The sequence below is a fragment of the Tyto alba genome, unplaced genomic scaffold, assembly GCF_018691265.1.
Source record: "Tyto alba isolate M040663 unplaced genomic scaffold, T.alba_DEE_v4.0 Super-Scaffold_1000006, whole genome shotgun sequence".
Lineage (NCBI taxonomy): Eukaryota > Metazoa > Chordata > Aves > Strigiformes > Tytonidae > Tyto > Tyto alba.
The window spans coordinates 16,030,091-16,038,568 of NW_024881272.1; the positions used below are offsets into that span (position 1 = coordinate 16,030,091).

The window sequence follows — 8,478 nt, forward strand, 5'->3', positions numbered from 1 at the left end:
TTCCAGGCTTAGCATAGGTCACCGTGTATGTATGCACCACCAGAACAGATCTGGATATAATGTAACGTGATCTTAAAATGCTAATGATTTAACCAGAAGACTTCAATATCCACTAGTTCCCCCAAAGGTGTTAATTATTCAGGCATCAAGCTGGGGGTGGGAGGACAAAACTGTATAATCACAAGTTAAAATTTCTCTAAAATGCAACACCAGTAATGCAAGTATTTATTTCCTTTTTTTTTCTTTTTTTTTTTTTTTTAACATACCTGCCTACCAGAGCTGATGCTGTTTCAAACTGTAAGCAGTCAACAGTAAAAGGAAGCCACAATAACCAAAATATCAGAGATGTTTACATGATTCTGCAAGTCCACCTCCATGTGCATTTTCATCATTTGAATGTCTCTTTAGGTAAAAAAGTGTCATTTAATTGCAGAGAACAGAATTTTGACTTCCTTAACAGTAGTTGTCTTGCTCTTTCTCAAAATCTGGGTTAAAAAAAAAAAAAAATCACAATTAGTCTTTCTGTGATTACTGTCTCAAGTTGTATGTGTATTTTAGATTATCAGCAATTTCCCCCCATTCTCTTTTAGTCATTTAAGCAAAATAGCAGATACATGTGTGTTCAATAAACAAAACAGGTTATTCTAGAATAAACAAAGTAACTCTCCCCCCACCACCACCTTTGGTTGCCAGTACTCATTTCTCTTTAAATCTGAGGGAAAAAAAAAAAAAAAAAAAAAAAAAAAAAAGAGTTCTGGTTGTTTCTTAGATGGATGACAGATTTTGTTCTAATTAATCTAGAGCACTGTGTATAGAAACGACTGCAAAAGCAAACATGTCTATTAACAAAAAGCAGTGATTACTGCTTGGCATTTAGCCAGTAACTCTACATAAGCAATGAATTGATGCCTGCAACTGTCTCAGTGCCATATGGGTTCTGCTGTAGCAATGAATTGGATCCAACGCAAGGTTAAGATGTGTCAAATTTAACTGGGGTTTAATTGATACTGGTAAAGAGGCTCTAAATAAAGAAACAGTGTGTGTGCTATTAGAAACAGGATGCATGTCAGCCTACATCCCCCAGCTTGTTGGCAACAGAACTACACTGAGATATCCAAAGGAGTTTCCAAATTCCTCTTTTTTTTTTTTCCCCTTTTTTCCTTTTTTTTTTTTTTTTTGTAAAAAGAAAAGAAAAAGACAGAGACAACAAAAAACTTCAGGTTAACAGGTTTACTAGCACTTAATTGGCACTGAAAGACAGAAGACTAATCAGGTATACAGTGTTACCATCCTCATACGTTTCTGGTTTTTAAATCCTAACAAATCTCTTTTCACAGCAATGCCAGTAAGCTAACGTTTCCATTGATTTATGAAGAAAATATCCCTAAATTACATGAGTGGCAAGATTGCACAGCTTAATATTCAAGAGACAGAAATGTTAAAGTTACCTCCAAGAAAGATTATCTTTTCTTGAACAGCAACAAAATACTGTATGACCCCTAACCAGCCTCAGAAGTTATTCATTGTGTATGATCACTATTTCTGTTCCTCTGACAGCTTTGGTGCAATGAGCCTTTTATACAAAGTGACATGTACTTAGAGTGTAAAGACCTGAATTACTCAGTGGGAGTGGATTAGTGCCTGGCCTGGGAAGCAGGGAGCTGCAGAGAGTTATTCCCATCCCTTTTGTGTTTGGAGTGAGCCAGCAACAATGGGGTGCTGCAAACGTCAGTGCTGACCTCTCAGCCCGGGACTATAAGCCTGGCTGGCTCCCACTTTCTAAAGGACCCTGCTCCCTCCATGCCACCAAATCTCACCCTGAGTGGCAGCAACACCCAAAAGAAACCCAGCACCGGTCACCTGCCAAGCCCCTTCCAGCCGTTGCCAAAAACACTGCAGCGTCCAGGCTGCAACCATACCCTCCTCTCCTGACCAGGCTCAAATCATGTCATGCCTGAGCCTCTAAACTGCTACCATGCTCACTGGCAAATGCTGATATTCAAAATAACAGCCCACCTCTCCAGACTTCAGGTGAGGAAATGGGGATAAAGTGACATAGAAAGAGGAACAGAAACCATTCTCAGTTTGTGGCTCTCCCTGGCAAGGAAGAAGATGGCACTAGGAACCACATTCCCGAGTTCTTCACAGTTTTCAGCATTAATTAAATTCTCTGAAAATAAAGATTACTGTCCCTTACTCTTCAGTTCTTACAGGATCAGGCCCAAAGATACTGCCTAAAAATACCTGATGGAAGGGAGCAAAGACAACAGAGCCAGGCTCCTCTTGCTAGTGCCCAGTGGAAGGATGAGCAGCAACAGGCACAAGCTGAAACACAAGAAATTTCACTTAAACATAAGAAAAAAATATTTTTACGGTGTGAGTGATCAAACATGGGAACAGGTTGACCAGAGAGGTTGTAGCATTTCCATCCCTGGAGATCTTCAAAACCCATCTGGCCACAGCCTGGAGCAACCTGCTGTAGCTGAGCCTGATCTGAGCAGGGCATTGGGCTGGATGGTCTCCAGATACCCCTTCCCATCTCAACCACTCTGATTTGGTGATTTTGTAAATTAGCACCATTTTGAGACTAAGCCAAATCTCACATTTCATGATACAAAAAAATACTGATAAAGAAAGCTGATAAGTAAAAATATGGAACCAGTGTATTTTTTAAGACTCCCTGTCTTCCACTTGTTACATTTCCAAAGATATACTGCTTCCTTCTAACTGTTCCTCATGCTCAAGTGGCAGCAGCCCATAAATATCTCCAGTTTCCTTAAAACAGCTTTGATTTACTTCCTTCAAAAAGAAAAGAAGAAAGAAACCACCCATGCTGAGACCATGCTGAACCTATGCTGGTTCTATTACATCCATCTTTCATATTTTAAATTTTGTTTTGGAATTAGGTTGCTCCTTTACCTCATATTTGAGCAATGCCTGGTATTATGAGGTTCACGTTGAAAGTCAGGATTTCTAGGCGTATCTCTACTAGCAGTAATAATGACTTTACTCTAAGAACAGCCTTGATATGTGAAATTGTTCAATATCTTTGTTTCTTCCTCCCAGACCAGTATATTTCAAGTTAGTTTTTATGACTAGTTTGGCATTTATATACCAAATGGTACCAAGCTTTTATTTGATAGCCTTTAGTCTTTTTACCTCTACACTGAATTCTTGCAGAATTCTATGGCTATTCTGACAACTTTTTATCATAATGTTTTACTGCGCAACTAACTTATTTTTTTTAAATCATTTTGATGCAATTTTGGTACCTTTTGCCCACAGTGGAAAATGTTTTCTAGTAATTGTAATGATTTCTTTTCGCTTTGCTTTGCTGGCAATGTTCTAATCCCTGAGGTAGCTTTCTGCATTGTTTTTAACCCTGCAGGGAGTAATGACTGTGTGACATATTCAGCAAAGGAACCATTTACAGTAAAAGGACATTGTTCCATTACTTATATTAAGAAACAAAGACAAAAAACAAGACAGGAAAATAAAGTAAAAACAACTGTATCTGTACAGCTAATGTTTGATATTTGTCAGAAAGACATAATAGAGTTGTTGTTCTCTGTATGCAGACAGTGGAATCAATACTATTCTACAAATAAACCTATGACAAAGAAAAAAAAGTTGTTCATTGCTTATTAATGCCCAGTAATATTGTGCACTCTATATATTTCAAGCAAAATGCAAACCCTGGTCTCATGCAGAAAAGAACACAATGAAAGAATTATTTACTACTGTATCTTTAATGCCCCACTGTCTTGGCTGAAAAGTAGGAGCTTGATTTTCTTCCTCCCCGTCCTTTCAAACGATGCATGTGTCTGAGAGACAAGATTGGCATGTTACTGCCAATTCTCTAATACACAGTCTTGTACACTGGAAATCAGTATGGAACACTGCACTCGCATCTCCCCTAACTTTTTACAGCCTTTAAATTGCCAGTCTTCTGACTACATTTCTTCAAACAATATTGCCATCTGACTGATATCAATCAAATGTATTGCCCTTTGATGTCAGAACTCACAGAGTCATCCCACTTGACTGAATTTTGATTACCTCTGTATTCAGAAAAGTAATGTGTTGTTCTTCAAAAAATAAAAAAGCATAGCCACTATGCATATTTAATAAAAGGACTATTGGCTCCTATATCAGGAAAATAATGCCAAAAACATTAACTCTGAGATTCTAACTTTGCGTGCATGATTTTCTTCCTGAGTAGAGTAGATTTTTCTTTATAGTGTAGTATGGAATGGAAAATAAACATTTAGAGATTTAACCTCTAATATCAGGTTTTCATCTGTTGTGGCCCCCAAATTTCCCACATCCCACTAGTCCTACAGTACCAGCACAGAAGGGGACGTGCACCCTGTTATGATGTTCAGTGCTATTCCATATGTATCACAGCAGGGGAGATGCTACCACCCATCTTTATTTTTTTCTTTCCTTTTAACTGGTTGTTCGTTAAAGCATTATTCAAAGACAAAAGCCTTTGCTCAACTGGAAAAAACAAAAACAAAACCAAAAACCACCCCAGATATCAGATTCCTTATTGTTTAAGTCAGGTGAAAAAACTGCACTAGCAGAGACACAAAGGATGGGAGTCCAACTAAAAGCCTCAAAAACACTGATCATAACTGCTGCATTCAGTCAGACTATGTGGAAATTAAGAGAGACTGGATAGCTTACAATGAAACATCATGTAAAAAATGGTCTGTGAAACTGTGCTGAAAACTAGAGTCATAACTTGGGGGTTCTCTGATGCTAGGGATTTGGGGTTTGAGGAGTGGGGGTTTTGCATTTATATTTATCCTGTATTTTACTTTAACCTCTGCTGTTATTTTCTTTCTCTTTGTTCCTCCCTTTGCTTCGAGGAATGCATACCTTTCCCTCAACAAAATAATGGACAGCTGCGAAAATTACATCCATTGCTACCACACACAACTCCATCCCTCCACCCTGCCAGAACGAAGGCAAGAATAGCAGACTTATGTCTGTAAGTCAGAAGAAGAAATTTCATCAGAATTACCTTTGCAAGAAGATATCTTAAAAGCTGTCCAAACAGGTAGAGCCATTGGCCATCTTTCAGTCTGAGGCTGAGCTTAAGTATATGTTGTTCTACTCCTGAACAGGAAAGAAAGACCAGTTCCAGGACATGAGATCAAAGATGGTCTAAGCATGTCAAAGATAACTGTTTGCAAAGCAGGTACAGACTAGCAAAAATCACTTTCTCCTTAAATATTAAAAGTGATGAGGAGATAGGGAAGATTTGCAATCTTAAGAAGGAGGCAATCCAAGTCACCATCAGGTGGGAATGGTTCCCAAACCTGTGGATAACAGAACTAAAAATATTAATTTCAAAAGACCCCTTCTAAGAGATAGGACCTCAGGCAGCTAAAATTCTAATCTTTAGGAAAACATCTTTTGATAGTAAACTGTTAGTTACAAAAATAAATAAATAAACATATAGGTAGGTAGGTAGGGAGAGAGAGAGAGAGAGAGAGAGAAAGAACAAACAACCACCTTCTGTATCTTCCTAAGCTTCCTTTTTGGTCACTTACGTAACTGAGTGGGTTGTAACCATTCTTGACTTGGTTATTGGTATACCTGCTTTACAGTACCTACCCCAGCATGCTGCTTAGACTCACTAAATTAGCACAGTTTCTATAGTCTGTGTTTCAGATAGCATTGACTGTCTTTTGCTTATGTCCCTCATGAAAATTCAAGTCTTCTGCGATGCTTAACTTTTGCTGCACTCTCACTCCATCACTGTTGCCAATACATAAAGTTCCTTGGCACATCAGGGCAGACAAACTGTTTCTCTGGATGGCTCATTTTTCCAGAAATGACATGTGTCACAAAGTACCTCAGACTCCTTAAACCCCGTATTCATTCCCAGCCAGTCAATATATTCTCATGCCCTTGTATACAACCTTCAGTCCTTGAAAGGAAGAATAATTAACTTTTATAAAACGAATCCTCAGTATTCCTAGCATAACTGACTGTACTGTCACATATAAAGCCTCTGCTTCTTCAAAAAGCCTCCTCATCCTTTAGGGAGAAAAAGAAAGGATATCACCTACTTTCCTAATTTTCAGCCTCTGAATAAGCATAAGTATTTATGGAGGTAGCAAAACTCTATGCCTTCAGAATTATGTCCTCTTTTTGCTGGAGACAGACACTCTGAACACTCACAGCATCATTTTCCTTTTCTGGGCCAGGCAAACTGCCCCAGCCACTCTTTGCTGAATCTGATCAAGCAATGAAACTTGCTTGAGGCTATACATAATTCTTAAAATTGTACTTTGAAGAATGATTTTAACTCAAAAGGGTGGTGGATTTTTTTTCATCTCAGTTTAAATGGCTTATGGTGACACATATTTCTATTGGTCAGCTAAATGAAAAGATTGGATCTGCCAGACGTTACAGTACATGGGTAGTGCCAATCAGAAAAAAAAATAAGATTTACAACTGTGTGGGTAGTTTATATCTCTGTTAGTTTTAGTCTGCCTTTTCTAAGGCCATTAAAAACTTCTTTTGAGTTGTACTTACGACACAACTTCTAATATATTAAGAGATAAACATCACTATGAGTTTTCTTTGCTTCTTCAAAGTGCTGTTCTTGCATTCAGTATCCATCACAAACGCTCCACTTACTATCCCAGTTTTATTGCCTGGCTGAGCATGTTTAAGCAGAACCACCAGGGAAAAACACCAGGCACCGAGGTAAAGACCTCGGGAGCGGAGGCGAGCGGGGCTGCCCCCAGGCTCCTCACCGGGGCCAAGGTGGCAGAGCCACCCCCGCCGCCACCAGCCATCACATCCCGCACCCAGCAAGCTCCAGGCACACAGCAGGGCGGGGTGTTCACCCAAACCAGGAAGCCACAATGCTCACTGCATTAGGAAACAGATCTCCATTCGGAAGCAAAAAAGGCTGCAGTGTCACAAGACCACTGTATTTCCTATTTTTCCAGCTCCTCACTGGCCTAGCCTCTCTCCTTTATTCTTCCTTTTTTAATCTAGGAATGCATTTGCCTTCAACCATAAACAGAAGAAAATATAGAGAGCTCAAGCATCAAAACCCTTCAATCTATAACCACATGTATGAAGTTCTTAGCAACTAGCACTAAAGAGCTCCTGAATGACAGTAGGAAAATCATAATTGTGACTGAAATGACATCTACAAAATTAAGACTCAAATCTTTGGCATTTCCTAAAAGCATTGGTTGCAAGAAAATTGCACGAGTGGTGCATTAGCATGGGGAGCAACCCTCCTCCAAAATAGCCCACTCGTGGATGACTAGTAGATTTTGCATCATTCAGAAAAATATTAAAAATAAAATCCAAGGAGCTGAGCATAGTATATAATAACATTGAATGGTTACTATGTTCTGGTCATCTGTTAGAAAGTTGTTAGAAGATGACACCTGCTTTTCAGAAGAAAGCCATACTTAGATGGGGCTTATATCTATTTAGTGGGATTGATTTTTTAAGGCATACTCAGACACCATATTTTTCAGACATATTTCTTCTTTTCCTTTCTGGCAGCCCAATAGTAAATCTGTTGTTGCAAACCTGACGGATACCACTCCATCCTCTGCAGGAGTCATAGTTTACTTATAGACAAGACGGCACTTCCACCATAAAGTCCAAATCATGAATTGCCTTTTCAGTGTTCCTAAAACACCAGAGAGTCCTACTTCCCTCTTCAGCCCAATCCCAACCTCTTAAATAATTGACTCCAACTTTCCACATTATTTGCAAATAAAGTCGTTATTATTTTAAAAAAAAGGCAGGGAAATTAAACACAGTATGTCATTTTAGAACAGGGTTGTTGCTCAGATAGTAATGACAATTAGGATACACAGAGATATGCAGCCTATGGACTGGTTTAATGAGGAGAAAATCCATAACCTCCCCCAGAAGATGCTCTAGCCATTGCAGGAAAATAATAAAATCCCAAAATTAAAAATCTACCTAAAGGCTGCCTATCCATCCCATAGAGTGATTAGTGTGGGGGTTGGATGCAACAACCAGTTCTTTACTAAAGTCTACAGAGTACAGAGGAATACGGAGATAAAAGTTTCTTCTGGTGTTCTTTAGAGAATTAACGGAACAACTAAGGAATAATTAAATAATATTTTAATGAGCTAGGATGTCCATCTCGGAAATTCAGAGGACAAAAAATTAATTGGAGAGGGTACTAGCAGGAAATTTCAGAAGTCAAGCACAAAAGAGGTTAGCACCAGAGGATACAATAAAAAATTAGTTTAGCCTACAATCCAGAGTACTGTATTGTTCTTGAAAAGCTCGCACAATGCTAGAAAACTGTATGCTGTGCTGCCAGCAGTTTCAATAATATGTTTTTGGAATGGCAGTTCTTGCTTTTGGTGCTCATTTTAAAATGGCTCTTGTTTATTTTGTATCATGGCTCATCATGTTTTGCTTTTTGGACCAATTCTTTCCTTCTTGATTTGA

The 8,478-nt window shown here is 38.7% G+C and overlaps 1 long non-coding RNA gene across 1 annotated transcript; it reads right to left on the minus strand.

The window, feature by feature from the left end:
* Positions 1–202: 202 nt before the first annotated feature.
* Positions 203–5,104, minus strand: LOC116963506. The gene is made up of 3 exons (XR_004408223.2): positions 5,030–5,104; positions 2,245–2,325; positions 203–485 (listed from the first exon to the last, which is right to left on the minus strand). It is a non-coding gene; the product is annotated as an uncharacterized LOC116963506 (long non-coding RNA).
* Between the last annotated feature and the right edge of the window lie 3,374 nt (positions 5,105–8,478).